Raw genomic sequence first — 13,726 nt, 5'->3', positions numbered from 1 at the left:
TAAAGCTGCACAGAACCTGCTTTTGTGCGGACTGGGGAGAGAGCCGCTTTAAGTAGATGTTAGCACAGTGTTGTAATTCTCCTCAGCTTTTGTGAAATCACTGTTGCACAAAAACTGGTTTAACTCTCGCAGATAAACTACATGTCTCGTTTGACTGGGGTACGAACCCAGCAGCAAGACAGGCAGTGTGGAGCCTTCATTTCTTGATTTTTACTGTGGAAGTTTGAAGGCATTTGAGGATTTTCTCCTTTCCTTTGCATGAAAGAACCACTCTGCCACATGCTCCATGAAAGCTTAGGTGAAGGTGAGAAGGTGAGCTGTGCAGAGGAAGTGGCGGGACACCGCTGTGGAGTAATAAATCTGAGCAGCTCTGCTGTACCAGAGTCATGCTCTAGAAAAGCAGACATGATTTGCTGGGTGCAAGCCTCAAGCAGTGTGTGACCAAAAGTAAAGCTCCTTGAAATGAGGATAGACAGAAAAAGCTGCATTAAGGAGCTAAAGACCTTTCATCCATCCCACACTCCACAAATCATGAACTAGGTCAACTTCCTCTTTTTTTTTTTTTTTTTTTTTTTTCTTTCTCCTTTTAGTTTTATATCACATTCTCTTTAATGCATATGATCTCTGGACAAACTAGATCAGTTCTGGTGAACTCTGTCTAGTTGTTTATGTAAGACACTAAAATTACTTTGAAATATCTGCTTTTGACCTCTAATGTGGCAGCTGATAAATTCATGAAGTTTCACATTTCTTTGGATGACTTTTTTTTACGTTTCCTTTGAAGATAGTGACTCTTTAGAGGGACTACAGGTCTTCCAAAGAGGGCTAAAATGTCTGTAGTGAGTGTTCTGCTAATGCCTCAGGGAACTGAAGTATAAGCATGGATTGTTTTATGACCTTCAGGTAGGCAGGAGCAGAACTGTCTTACACTTTTCATGTTATAAGACAAGCCTTCATCAGCCTAACATGGCTGAGCGGCAGGGTAAGATATATTCTGAGAGCAGAACAGTGTTGAAATAAGTTTTCTGCCACTATTGGGCTTTTAAACTAAGGTCAAATCTGTAACTGTTGTGATTACCCTGCTTCCAGATGCCTTTTGCTGCCTTGCTGAGAGCTCCCTGCAAGGTGGGCTGCATTTCAAGGTCTGTGTCACAGGGTGTTTCTTAGTCAGACAGCCTGGGTGGGATTCAGGAGGTGTGGTGGTGGTACCACACTGTCAGTAAGCCCCTTGACTTCTCTTTAAAAAATTAAAACGAGGAAATGAGACACTTCTGGGATGTAATTCATCTCACCTGAAGGTAAAACTCTACAAAAAGTCATCTGAGTCATGGTCTAGAGGTGCCTGTTCCTCAGCTGGCTGTGAAGGGAGTTGATGCAGCCTTCACAGCAACTTCCCCAGCCTCTGGAATAAATGGTAATTTAGTGGAAATACCACAGCAGGTTATTTCTTTCAATTTTTAAAATCTCGTTCTAGCTCATGTTTTGTATACAATGTTTCAAAGACAAGTGAATCATTCCTGTGGAATTTAAAGAGCAATGATTTTTCTGAGGATTGATTAGGTCAAAACTGTAGAACCACATCTAAAGAAGACTCTAAGATTCTTTCTGCAGCTAGACCCACGCAGATGTGAGAATTAAGCATTTAGGCAATAAAATGCCTGTCTAGTTTGCTGTTCAGGACTGTTGAAAGCCACTAGGTGGAACCTAAGTACTGCATCAAAAGATCAGGAATATATTTTTAACAGATTTCAAATGCTGAAAAGAGTGAATTTTTACTGCACAGGTTTTTAAGAAAGATCTGTAGGATGACTGACCTTTAAAGGTGCGCCAGATATTTAAAGATGCACACTTACATATGCTCTTTAAAGCTTCTTCTCTAGGCCCAGACTGAGCATCAAACTAGAAAATAGGGTGGTTAGTGTAAGAATAGGTGCAGTCTTGGTCAATCTGGACCAAGGCTGTTATTAAAAACTGATTTATTTATTCCTGGTTAGCTCCCTGACGGTCCCTAACAGCCACACTGGACAGTCAGTGTTTAACCCTGTGTAGAGCTGGTGTCAGCCCACAGATGTCACCTGTGCTGCTGTGGGTTTTTGCCCATCTCGTTAAGCACAGTGAGCTAATCCCAAGCATATTCCATTTTACTGCCATTTCTTGCATTCAGGGGAAACTAAAGTAATGACTCTTCAGACAGTTAGTCCAAGGAAATTAATGGAAATCCCTGGAAATTCTCTTACACTACTGTATTCCCTTTTCCAAACTGGATTGCCACCCAGTTCCCTGCTGGATTCCGTTTCACTGCTGTTTCACAGGGTTTGGTTCTTAGTTGCACAAAGCAGCTTTGGGCTGCAATACTATGAAACAAGTAGCAGCCAATGTTTCCTCCACAGACCTGGTGTGTCTCCTAACAGATTGTCAGGCTTGCCCAACTTTGTCCTCCACACATCTGGCTCTGTGTCCTGAGGGAAGGTTGGTGCACCTGGGATTATCTCAGCAGAAGTGCCGATCAGCAGAACTGGTGCACTTGCCTTGTTAACCTCTGGGAGAAAGGAATTGCAGCACAGCTTCAGTCTTCTTGTGAAATGGGACATTCTGTGGGTTTTAATTGTTTGTCAGGTTCAGCACTGTTCGTTTTCTTTCTTAAAGAAACTGTAGTAACCTAAAGGTGTCTGAGTTTAATGTAATTCATTTTAGTTGGCAAGTGCTGGTGGACTACTTTGTCTTGTGAAAGGGTTTTTTTGAGTAAAATATTAGCAAAATAAGAGAAACACTTCTTGCTGATTTTGGGTGGCTTTTGGAGGCAGTCCTTGAGGTATTTTAGGCATGTAATGATCTTGACATTTGCTTGAAGCCTGCCTTGTCTTCTAAATGTGAACTTTTCCAAGTCCTGTTTGACTGAGATGTGCCTCAGGAAGTGTCATGTGGTTTTGCAGTTTTGACCCAATCAAGCCTTATAAAAATCATTGTTTTTCACATTATACAGGAATGATCCACTTGTATTTGAAACATTGGATACAAAACACGAGTTAGAACGAGACTGAAAAAACAGAAGAAATAACTTGCTGTGGTATTTCCATTAACAATTACCATGTATAACAGAGGCTGGGGAAGTTGCTGTGAAGGCTCTTTTCAGGTTTTAGCTTGTGCATTGCTTTCACCCCTACTCCAGAGCAGCATGAGAGATCCTGGTGTGCATCCTTCCTCTTCCCTGAAACTCTGCTTTCCATGTGAAAGAAGTTCAGACAAACAACAGATAACGGTTCCCTTTCAAAAGTAGTTTGGCAGGCTCAGTACTCTTCTTTTGGACAAACACCCATTATCACATAAAAAAAATAATAAAAAAAAATATCTTGCCTTTTTAACAGCATTTTTGTGTGGCTTTGAAGAGAGAAAGGGATTGATGTTTCTGTGGAAATTCAGTTTGTTTTGTTCCTCAGAAAGGTGACAGAGCACACAAAGGAAATGTAAAAACCATCAGAATCCACACATCTCCATTTGCTCATAGCCCTGCTCAAGTCATGGGTGTCCATTGCTCATATTTGATGTAGTTTTCTGTGGAGAAGCATCACTGTTCCCAAGTCTTATTCCAGAGTAACACCTCTGTATCTGCCTCACTGTGCTCTCCTGTTGTGTTTTTTCTTAATGCCAGGGATCCAAGCAGAAAAGATGTTTTCAAATGCTTTATCATTTGATCTTCCTGAAACTAGAAAGGAGAAATTTTATTTTCTTTACTTCAGAGTTATTTCTCTGATCCAGACCAGATTTGAAGCTATTTATTATAACAACTTCAAACACCATATGCAGTGGCACTTAGCTGCCACACTGCACCCAGTGGTGGAGGTGACAAAGCCATCTATTACAGGCAAAAGAGTCTGTAAAGTTTGATAGGAAGCAGCCTTTCATCAAATAAGATAAAATATAAATAACTCAGCAGAGTAGTGGAAAAGCAAAGTATATTTTATTTAGTTTTAGAAAAAGAAAATTCTTGTATTTGAAATAGAATGATGCATAGTTTTTAGATTTAAAGAAGAGAAAAGTCAGCAGGAAACAGCTGACCCAGACCTGTGCATGTGCTGGTCAGTCTGTCACTAAACATGTATTTATGTCTGAATATTACATCTATATGCACATGCAAACATGTTTGTGCTGTTGGGCAGAGTGTAAATAGTATTCTCTCTCTGTGGACATGATAGCCTGAAGATCTCTGCTCAGTTGTTGCTTTCCAAAAAGTGCAGGAATGTAAGGACCATCCCTGAGGCTGTAAATCCTCTCAGATTTGTCTAAAGTCACTTAGCTGATTTGAAGGTTACTTGGGTTGGCAACCGGTGCTGTTACATGAACCTCATTTACAGAGAAAACCAGACTAAAAATGTACTGATCACATTTCCCAAGGAAGATTTTAAATATTTTTGGAAAACAGGTGATTCAGGAATGTGTGAGGCAGAGGAACCAGGAGATCCAGTATCCCCATCCTTACTCCAGTATGGATTCTGCTACTTAACTCTGTGCCCTCCCTCACAGCCTCCCAAAAGGATGGTAGGATGTTTGTTGGTAGCACAAATGCAAAGTCTTATCATCATGAGTGTGAAAACAGACTCAGGATATTTCAAGTGGGCTGTAATGGAATAAAAGTGTAGCAACAGGAGGGCTCAAAGTAAAACTTTTTGGGGTGGTTTCTCTCAAGGAGCTGTAAAGCTATAGGTACTGAGTTCCTTTTACAGCTCAGTGGGCGGTAGGGAAATGGGAATGTGTCCCAGCACAGTCAGCACTGCTGTGGATGGGAAGCTGTTGTCTCAGCCATGGCCTGTTTGCAAGGGTTGGGATATTTGGCTCCACTGAGGATGCAGCCACCCAGGGAAGACACAGATGTGAAGGTCTGCTCTGGGTTTCACTTACTGGGAAAGGCAAAATAGAAGATCTGTCACAACTGTTAGGCACCTTCCTCAAGTGCTCACATTCCCTTTCCTGTGAAACACATCTGAGTCCCAAAGGCAGGCAGTCCCTGTGCTAATCAAGAAACAAATTTGGTTTTGTTCTGAAGCTCTCTAAGGTAGATGGAGGAAAGATGGTTGTATAAAAAAATATTACAGAAACTGTGAATAGCCAACTGTTGCTTAAGTGCTGGACATGATAATTGCAGCTGGGTGATTTGTGACTCCTGGAAAAAGCAAATGAGCGGAAAACGTGGTTTTGTTCACATCTCTGTTCCTGATTTATCCATATGTTTGCTGCTAGAGACAGCAGTTTGTGGGTTAGAGTCACACTAGTGTCTGTGTGTTATTCTCAGAATATCCTGCCCCATTTCCTCAAGTGCCTGGGAAGAGCTGTGCCCTGAGCTCCAGGTGTTCAGAGAGCTGCCCTCTCCAAACTGAGATGGGCAGCTGGAGAAATGACTGAGACCAGGTGTTTAATCCCCGTGGTAGGGTTGGTGGCCCCTGGGCACCAAATGGGAATGGGAATTTACAGCTTCCCTTCTCTGTTTTTAGGGTTAAGCTGGATGGACTTTCAGGCCCTGCCCATATACAGGCCTGTCAGTGGTTCTGTGGATGAGATTTGTTGCTCAGCAGCTCTGCTCTTCTCTCCCAGGAGAACACATTAATCTTCCTGCTTACTGGCTGGATCAACATGTGCCACAGAACAAACTGAATAGAAAAATGTGATTCTGCTCCCAGCCTTATCCTAGTAATTGGTAGAAGCTCCTCCTCCTCCCAGGGTTTCTGCTGTGAAGCTTTTCTGAACCAGAGTTTGGAAAGGTTTTGGAGGCCAGCTTTTGAGTGATCAGCTCCTCTTTGATACTATTTCCAGTAGCCTCCCATTGAGCATGGAAAATCTCATCTCCTTGAGTTTTAGGCAGTGTTACTGTTTCAAAGTATGCTTTGTCGGACAAAGTACTGTCAGGTTTTCAAAGTGGTAATTGAGTGTTTCCAAGTCCCTTCTTTGCTTCTGAAGGCCCAAACTGTCTTCTGAGTAACCTTGGACTTAGAGTTCAGCTTTGTGATTGGGTTTGTGTCCCTTTTGCCATTTTCCCTGGTTTTGATTGGCTTGGAAATCCGGAGGATACAGCCTTCCTGAGGGTACTGTCTGTTTTCTTTGGCTTTCCCAAATTTATCACATCACACAGTGCTGAAAATGAATGAGAAGGGAATAAATAAATAAATCTGTTTTGAATTTTGAGGATTTGGATTAAGCTTTGTGTAAAGTGGTTGGTTTGAGGTTTGCCTTTGTTAAATAAGCTCACTGCATAGTAGGGCACTTCTATCTGTCACAGAGGTCCCAGCTAGCCAGTGCAGACTTAGACAGGTGATACCACATCCTTCAGTGCAGGCATCCAGCCTGCACTCTAATGGCTTTGACAAATCCCCTCAAGCAGAATTGTCAAGCTGACTCCATGATCTAATATGTTTAAAAGCACCACTGGGAATCTCAGAGGGGACTGATGTCATTAGATCACATCTGCATGAGGGGGATAAACTGTTCTTGAGTGTAATTCATAAATTGGAATGCTGGACTGCTGTAATCAAACTCCAAGGGAGCTTCTCCATGGGGCATCAATATCAGCAGCTGCTCTTCATACATGACAGGTCTCTTTCAAAGCTTATACATGCCTGATAATCCTTCTCCTAACTAAACACTAAACTTTAACTGAGGGATGTCCCAACCTGCCATAGAGTAAAGAAGGGAGCTTAAGTGTTTTAATTCACTTAGGTGATTGATCCATTAATGCTCCTAGAGTTAGGCTCGTCCTGATCTACTTTCCTGTATCAGCTATACATATATATATATATATATATATATATCTAGATCTGCTACCTACAGAGGACCCAGCTCTGGTGACCTTTCTACTGGTGCAACCCTAGGCAAAAACTTACTGAAAATTGCATATACCTTTTGCTTAATTGTGGCTGTTCTTTTGGTGGAAGCAATTCCAGCAGTGGGATAAATCAGGCTAGTGGTGGATTGTTGCTTCTCTGTTAAAAAAAAAAACCCAACAAACCAACAACTAATTAACTTTGCATTTAGTTTTAAAGTTAAAGCAGAGTTGCTTCAAGGATGAAGCCACTAGTGCCCACTAATATGCTCCAGGACATTATGCCTGGGAAATTTCTCTTTCAGGCAGTTCTGGAAAATAAAAATGTTCATATCTTCAGGTAAACAAAAAGTGATCCACTCCTATTTATGGTAAATGAATAAGTACATATGAAGGATAAATACTAAAAAAAGACATGCTTTTAAAGACTGACTCAGCTATTGTAGTTTGGTAGAACAAGTGAATGAAACTTGTTTGGATTCTTCCCAGAATACAGGAGAATAGAAAAAGAAGCAGCAGTAATGCAGAAGCACTGGTTTAATCTCTAGTCCACCAGCTACTTTTGCACTAGTGTGGAGTTCATGTGGTCAGTCTTAAACCATTCTTATACCTCACATACATGTTTAACATTCAGAATCCTTGGATATATCTATGAAACAAGAATTGAGAGATGCACATTATATTTAGTGCTCAAAGTTGAGAAGGAAAGGCTAAGAAGTGTGGGTTTTTTGGTACCCAGCCCGTAGTTGTATCCTTGGGCTGAGAGTTCTCTGTAAAAAAGAGATATCTATTTTCCAGACATACCCATATGCTGGGTATGTCTGGAAAATAGATAGTAATAAATACATCATTTTATGTGGAAGATGGATAATTCAGTGCCTAAGAATATGAACTGGAGAACAAATCAATACAAAGAGACTTTCTGTTCTTTGGTGTTCATTTCTCCTTTTTTTTCCTGAGTGAATGTTCCTCAGCAGTCCCAGCAAAGGGATGTTTTCACAAATATCTTGCTGAAATACTCAGACCTTGCTGTGTTTCCTCATGAGAATTGAGAGGTGCAGAGCGGAAGGTGCATCATTGCAGCTCATGTCTAAAGCAGCAAGTAGCAAGTCAAGGTGATCTCAAGACAAAGTTGTTGTTTGTAGCAGGACAAATGGTCACTTCTAAATCACTCTGACATGCTTAGTGAGAAGTAAAGCACAGTGCTGTCTCCTCTGAACTCTTGAATTTACTGTTATAATTGTAAAACATGAATCTCAGTTTAAGCTAATCTCCAGTTGCCTCTTGCATTTTCATTTTACGCTTTCTTGCCCTGCAGTGACCCCCTTTAGACTGCTAGTTCTATAAATCTTTGTCAGAAAGGGTCACTGGGCTGGGGAGAAGAGAGAAAAAGCTGTGAACAAAAAGAAGTCTAATATGCTTTCTCCACTAGATACTGTGCCAGAGGTAGGTTTGCTTGTTCCAGCCTGATTTAGCTGGTGCAGATGTTACTGCTAAATGCATAAACTAAATACAGTCTAATAGGGGTTTGTAATTAGTTTGTTTACAGAAGCACTTACAGGAACAATTTGGTTCATCTAGAGCTGATCAATCAAACTTCAGCTGAAGAAACCCCAGAGAGACTCTTTCTTTCCACCTGACCTGCTGGGAAACAGGCTAGAAAATATTGGTAACACCAACAGCTATTGGCTGCTGCCATGTGTTTGATGTCTTTTGTGCATGTTTGGGCAGAAAAGAGAGAGACTGCTTTTTCTAGCTTAGTTGTAATGCTGCTTCTTTTACAAATGCACCTTTGCCAAGAGAAAAACAACTGAAAGCCTAACAAAACTGAAGACTATGTAGATGAAAATGTCAAAGCCCTTGGGCCCTGACCACAGCAGTGTTTAGATGAATTGGCAGAGCCTGAAAACCTTTATCTCATAGTTCTGACCTAGGGTAATTCCCTTAAATACCTCCTCCGAGCTCATTTTCTCAGTTTCCATTTTAGCATCCCTTTAGCGGTGCAACTGAATGAAGCTCAAAGCTTGTATTCTCCTGAAGGGTTGTTTGCTAAAGAAGCAGGAATGAGACTGATACTCATCCTGAGGACCAGCGTGTTGTGGCCCAGCCAGGCTGGAATGATGTGTGATGTTGTTTCTGGTGCGTGGTACCCAAATACAGCCTCAGAGGTAGGAGCGGTGTTTTCAACAGAGTATGTTCCACATCCACCTCTTCTGTTTTATTTTGCAGGTGCAAGGAGTCCTGGGTTCATGGTATTACTCCTCACCAGCAGAAGGCAACTACACATTGTCCTTGAGCAAGCTTCTTCCTTAAGTTCTCCTTATACTTGGTTGTAGCTGTCAGACTTTGGATGATCACTTGGTGTGACAGTGGCTGCCTTGCAGGTCCCCCTGGGTGTACCCTACATTCTGGGTGCCTGTGACAGGTGCAGGTGAAGGTACTTTTTCCTCTTGGCACCATGATAGGTTGAGCTTCACAAGGCAATTCTGTCTGATTGTGAGTTCAGCTGGTCCCTGTGGTTAGAGACAGAGCTGTGGTACATCCAGTTGATGTACTTTGTGGAGGATGAGCAAATTACCTGAGTTGTATAGCAGGTCAGAGGAGAAGTGAAGTTTCTTACTTTTAGGAGCAAGTTGTGTACCCATGGTACATATTATAAATCCCAGATTCTGCCTTATATCATGCTGATCTGTGCTAGATAACAGCCTGAGCCTACAACAATCTAAACCAATGATTTTAAATGACAATTTGAGCTGTGTAATTCAGAACTAGATATTCTTTTGAGGTGCTTACTTTTCAAGCTGTTTATGCTTAACATCTTTTTTTGTCTGTCATAGCTGCTGCTGGATGGAAAAATAATTTGGTTTGTTGGATGCTATTTAATGAAAATAATTCTTTATGTCTGAATTTATAAACTGTGATCCGCGCCAATAAAGAAAGCTGTAGGTGATCCCATCAGCAAAATCTTCATCAAGTGCTCCCCTCTGGTTTTCATTTTCACCTCAGAAGTAGGGAGAAGAAAGTGAGACCTTTTCAGAGCTCTAATCTGCAATTGTCCAATGAAATTATGAAATTTGAATTACACACTGAGGTTGAAATTGTCATTGTGCAGGAAAAGGCCATGGTCTGAAACTGTCATATTTGGCATATATAAAACTGCACATTTGATAATTTGTCCAAAAACAAATATTTGTTTTTGTCAGCCAAAATATCCCACCTTGCAGATTTAGAGCAGGATGAAGTGATTTGCCAAGCCCCACACTACCCCATCCATCCAGAGGCCGATTCAGTCTTTCCTGTGTGCAATCCCACCTGTCTTTCTGTGCCAGGGCCAGGCAGATGATGATGTACAGCATCACTGACCCACTGGGTCACATACAGTTTGAAGCCCAGCATTTTTCAAGCTGCCATCTGTTTCTGGAAGAAAGACCATGGCACAATGCATGAAGACTTTATTTGCCTTTTACCATTTATCTTTGTTATCTGACTTTCATCCGTAGTTCTGCTGGATAATACCAGTAGGAAAACATTATGAAAGTGTACCAGGAGACCTGATCTCAGAATTACCAGTTACACTGCTTAATAGATAACGTCCTTCTGGTAATACAGGCTGTTTATCAAAGCATCTTTAGACAAGAATTCCTTTGAAGAAACTGCCTAGGGAAGGTATTTTTCATGAGCTTGGAGAGAGAGAAGTATATCAGGTTGAGAGTGAGCCTGGAGCTGTGCAGAGCGTTTTTTTGAGAGACATCCCGTGCAGGGTGAGATACTGACAGGTGTAGCACAGGGAGCTCATGCGCAATATGTGAGACAGGTCATGTGAGAAGATGACAAATATGTATAGGGGAAATTAGAGAATGTGTCTCAAACACTGCCAAGCTTTGTGCAACTGCCCATGTAAAGAAAGCTCCAGCATCTATTGAACTCATTTACAAATAACCTGCATGAAAGCTGTGAATTTAACACTGCATGACAGCTCTAAAGAATGGAATCACTGCTCCTGTATAAGGTCACTGCAGGTCACTTCTCACCCCCTCAAGCCTGTCAGCTGAGTGCATCAATGATTCAAGGAGAAGCATGGAAAAGTCTTCTGGGAACAGTGATGCTTTGAATCAGTTTGGCTCCTGCAGTTCTTGTGTCTGTTGCTGCATCTGCCAGCTTCAGTGATGTGGTGAATATGAGCTGTAGGAAGTGGCAGGGAGCTGTTCCTCTCCCCACTCTTTGGATGAGGCAGCTTGTAAGTTGTTTAGAGCAGGAGGGGTTCCCAACTAGTTCCTGATTGATTTGGCTCACGTGCAGCAGGGAGGGTAATGAATTGCTCCTGTTACATCCCTATGCACTTGTCTTGCATTCAGCAGCAAGCCTAACATTCCAAACATTCAAAGTTGTGTTGTTACACTCTCAACCTTCTGAGAGAGATATAAACCAATTTATTTAAGGCAGGAATGCATGTGATCTTTTTATTTTTGGTATGTCACAACCACCTGGTTTTGAAGGTTGTGAGCAGTTAAGGTAGCAAGCACTTGCAGGCTTTGGGTTTGCTCTTCCTTTTATTAAAGATACTGGCTGAGTTCTCATCTTCTGGCATGTTGGGTAGATGGGGTCTTCCATCCTGAAATACCTTCTTGCAGACTGTTTGCTCTTTGATGTACTCTAGCATCAGATTCCCAGCTCTTCTTTCCAGGTACCATTTCCATTTATTATATACACTTGAATATGTAGTAGCAAGTTTTCACTGGCTTTTTCAGGTGTGCTCTCAAGTGTATTGTGTGGCCTTTTAACCAGGAATAGCTACATAAGGAATCCTGCACAGTGCAAAAGGATGTTCCCTGTATGCATAAATATATCACAACACCTGAAGCAGAAAAGAAATGTGTGAAAACAAACATCCAGGAGTTGGTGGAACAGGAGCTGAAGATTACCTGTAAGGCCTTTATTTGTTCATCTGAGCATGTGCAACAAATGCAGTTCTCAATAGAATTCTCAGATGTGCAGTGACATGTTTTCCTATCTGGCTGTTGAGCAGCAGGAAGTATGGCACTTGTATGGCTGCACAGCTGCCTCTTCCATTGCTGGGGTGTGTTTTCTTTCAATACATTTTAAGTTCTTTATATAAGTGATTTGTTCTGTTACTCCCCCTGGTTTATTGGTTTATTCCAAATTGTATCCCCCCCCTCCCCTATACCATCAATCATTGTAAACCCTACCCCCTGCTTCCGAACCTTCCCAGTTCTTCCCTGCCCCTCCCATTGACTTCTCAATCCCATCTTGTACCTACCCCTTTTTCTGGAACATTCCTTCTCAATCACCTGGTATTTGACATCCTATTGGATTATGCAAACTGTTCCCTCCCCCTTTGCTTTCACATTGGTTCATCTGTTGTGACCCCTGCCTTGTGCTCCTCCCCTAAGTCTTCCCTATTGGTTTATGAGTTGTACCTGCCCCTTCAGCCTCCCCTATATATAAGTTGCTGTATACTCTGTTTAGTTGTCTTTTGTCCCTGGCCCCTTCTGTAGAATAAACTCCTTTGAGAACCTTTACAAAAGTCCCTTCTCTGGTCTTTACCTCAACCCTCGGCACATTCCACAGTGTGCATTGGAAAGCAGACTCGCTGAGCTGAGCAGCCCTGCTTTACCTCCACTAAAGGCTACTCATAGCCTGAGGGAGGCCACACTTGGAGCAGTTTGGGTGGGGATAGCCAATGATTCCCCCAAGCCACTGCGTCATTCCATGAGCTGCAGGGTCCACAGGAAATGCTGTGGGCTGTGAAACTCAGCCCAGTGAGGAGGCACACACCATTTTGGCAGGAAGAATCAGACATGGGCTGCAAAGTTAGTGTGAGGGGTAGGAAAAGAGGTCATGCGTATCTTCCAAAGGCAGATTAATTTAATTTGGGATGACAATGCCACAATTGCTCCAGAGGTTTTACTCCCACCTCTACTTCTTAAGTCTTGCTGGCATTCATAAACAAATACAGCTTGATGCAGAGCCCAGTTGCTGGTGTGAATGGGAAGGAGTGACAGGAGTGTGAAGTGGGAAGGTTGTTCTTTGGCAGTAGCTGGTGGCTGTGTTGGCTTCAAGTAGTTACAGAACAAGAGTTCATGGCTCTGGGCACTGTCACAGGTTTTAGTTCTAGTTGTGCAATTATATATAGGTTTATTTCCAGGTCTAACACTAGTTGTTTTAAACTGAGTATCTTGGGGTTTTATCTGCTTGTTTTGGAAACACTGATGATATGTCTTACGTACCTCAAGTTGTTTTAAGCACTCTCAAGCCCTTCATGTATTTATGTTTGGAGATCAAAGAGAGCAGATTCCTCTCTGGAGTGGATTTGATGTGAGGCAACCCTGCCATCACAGAGGGGTTGCATTAGATGATCTTGAGTTGTGCCTTCCAACACTAACATTTCTGTGATTCTGTGATTTATATCATCCACTATGGTGTTCTGATCATCTCCCTGTTGCCCTTTACCAGATCACAAAGCACACCTGGAAGTGGGAGATCTTGAACTCTTCCATGGGCACTAATTTTTTGCTTTTTGTGCTACAGCAGCTCAGCCTCTCCTCCAACCTTTTCCTTTCTTCTTTCACCTGTGTGTGTTTTAGGCAGTAGCTCTCTCCCTTTACTCTAGAGTAGACAAAATGTTTCAGTGAGAAATGTCACATGGGGGATGCTACTGGGTGCTCCTGTTCCTGGTATTGGGATATGTGTGTTGGTGAAACAATTAACAGAGAGTAGCTGGGGCCATGTATTTGTGTGTTTCTGTTCAGAGTAACTCTCCACTCAGCTCTGCTGCTCTGAAGTGTGGGGAGGTGGGGGGTTTTCCCATTCTGTGGGTGTCCCCTGTCTCGCTTGATGTCAAAGGCAAGCTGTCTTCCTAAGCTTGTGAAAATGTTAGGGGTTTGGGAGCTACTTCCT

General features: G+C 42.2%; 1 protein-coding gene across 8 annotated transcripts in view; it reads left to right on the top strand.

Annotated features, from left to right (window-relative positions):
- DUSP10 (dual specificity phosphatase 10) overlaps positions 1 to 13,726 on the top strand; it is a 261,089-nt gene that overhangs the window by 429 nt on the left and 246,934 nt on the right. Inside the window, exon 2 of one of the 8 annotated variants that reach the window (XM_086878812.1) lies at positions 11,557 to 11,732. The exons of the other annotated variants lie outside the window; for them this stretch is intronic. The gene's annotated coding sequence lies outside the window, so the exon portion shown is untranslated. The remainder of the gene's footprint in view (positions 1 to 11,556; positions 11,733 to 13,726) is intronic. 8 annotated transcript variants of the gene reach the window in all.

Source organism: Cyanistes caeruleus, chromosome 2, assembly GCF_971803275.1.
Source record: "Cyanistes caeruleus chromosome 2, bCyaCae1.hap1.1, whole genome shotgun sequence".
NCBI classification, from domain to species: Eukaryota; Metazoa; Chordata; class Aves; order Passeriformes; family Paridae; genus Cyanistes; species Cyanistes caeruleus.
The sequence above is the reverse complement of the archived record's forward strand: the minus strand, read 5'-3'. Positions and strand labels throughout refer to the sequence as shown.